Genomic DNA, 2,317 nt, shown 5'->3' with positions numbered 1-2,317 from the left:
ATTTTTTCCCCTTTTTCTCTTTTTGTGAGTGTGTATGTTTCTGTGTGTGATTTTGTCTGTATAGCTTTGCTTTTACCATTTGTCCTAGGGTTCTGTGTGTCCTTTGTTTTTTTTTTATTACTTAAAAAATTTTTTTTCTTAATTTTTTTTAAATCTAACATTCCTTTTCTTTTTTTTTGGATAACCACAACAAAAGCAACAATGGTTACAATTACCAAACATGAAAAAAACTCATACTATTTCATAATATTGACATTCAGTCCAGTAATCCTCCACTGTAACAGCTCCTTTACTTTGCAGTGAAAATTGATTTGTATATTTTTTGCCTTTGAGTCCTTGTGGTTTTTTTTTATTCAAACAGAAAGCCACAAAAATTATAACCATCCTCATCAGTTCACTCACTCCCATGTAATTAATTTTTTTTTCATCTTGATCTTTTGTTAGCACTTTCATGAATTCATCAGTTTTCCATTAGAGTTCTGAAAATGCTTATTCATTCAGTTCAGCAGCATAGTCAGTTACCGGAAACCTGTACTTGTCAGAGAGTTTTCCATGAATTTCTTGAAGATGAAACCCATTTATAGGAACATTTTTGCAAAAGCATCAAAGTACACCCAGAACTGTCTGTACATAACAAAAGACTTTAAAATGACCACGGTTAAAGATTTGATGAAAGTTCATAATAATGCAGTTGACAAGGAAATTTAATTATTTCTGAGATATACATTTTAAAGTAATAACTAGAGTTATGACTTATAACATTATACCAGAACATAAGATTTTTGGAAATTTCATGTAATGTCTGAAATATTTATATTAACATATTTCCATTCAAATAACCCAAAGAAAGTTTAGTATTAGTTGTGTTTCTTTGGTTTGTTAGTTTTTTTATACTGCAGGTTCTTATTAGTCATCAATTTTATACACATCAGTGTATATATGTCAATCCCAATCGCCCAATCCAGCACATAATAACTTTATTTTACTTTATTTTATCTTCTCTTCTTCATTCTTTCTTTTTATTCTCCCTTTTATTCTGAGCCGTGTGGAGGACAGGCTCTTGGTGCTCCAGCCAGGCGTCAGGGCTGTGCCACTGAGGTGGGAGAGCCAAGTTCAGGACACTGGTCCACAAGAGACCTCCCAGCTCCACGTAATATCAAACGGCGAAAATATCCCAGAGATCTCCATCTCAATGCCAAGACCCAGCTCCACTCAACGATCAGCAAGCTACAGTGCAGGACACGCTATGCCAAGTAACTACCAAGACAGGAGCACAATCCCATCCATTAGCACAGAGGCTGCCTAAAATCATAACAAGGCCACAGAACCGCCAAACACACCATGAGACGTGGACCTGCCCACCAGAAAGACAAGATCCAGCCTCATCCACCAGAACCAGGCACTAGTCCCCTCCACCAGGAAGCCTACACAACCCACTGAACCAACTTTAGCCACTGGGTACAGACACCAAAAACAACGGAAACTACGAACGTGCAGCCTGTGAAAAGTAGACCCCAAACACAGTAAGTTAAGCAAAATGAGAAGACAGAGAAACACACAGCAGAGGAAGGAGGAGGTAAAAACCCAACAGTCCTAACAAATGAAGAGGAAATAGGCAGTCTACCTGAAAAAGAATTCAGAATAATGATAGTAAAGATGATCCAAAATCTTGGAAATAGAATGAAGAAAATACAAGAAACGTATCATACAAGAACTAAAGAGCAAACAAACAGAGATGAACAACACAATAAATGAAATTAAAAATTCTCTAGAAGGGATCAATAGCAGAATAACTGAGGCAGAAGAACGGGTAAGTGACCTGGAAGATAAAATAGTGGAAATAACTACTGCACAGCAGAATAAAGAATGAAAAGAATTGAGGACTGTCTCAGAGACCTCTGGGACAACATTAAATGCACCAACATTTGAATTATAGGGCTTCAGGAGAAGAAGAAGAGAAAAAGAAAGGGACTGAGAAAATATTTGAAGAGATTATAGTTGAAAACTTCCCTAATATGGGAAAGGAAATAGTTAATCAAGTCCAGGAAATGCAGAGAGTCCCATACAGGATAAATCCAAGGAGAAACACACAAAGACACATATTAATCAAACTATCAAAAATTAGATACAAAGAAAAAATATTAAAAGCAACAAAGGAAAAGCAACAAATGACATACAAGGGAATCCCCATAAGGTTAACAGCTGATCTTTCAGCAGAAACTCTGCAAGCCAGAAGGGAGTGGCAGGACATATTTAAAGTGATGAAAGAGAAAATCCTACAACCAAGATTACTCTATCCAGCCAGGATCTCATTCAG

The sequence above is a fragment of the Globicephala melas genome, chromosome 4 (genome assembly GCF_963455315.2).
Source record: "Globicephala melas chromosome 4, mGloMel1.2, whole genome shotgun sequence".
Taxonomy (NCBI): Eukaryota; Metazoa; Chordata; class Mammalia; order Artiodactyla; family Delphinidae; genus Globicephala; species Globicephala melas.
This window is presented reverse-complemented; position numbering follows the sequence as displayed.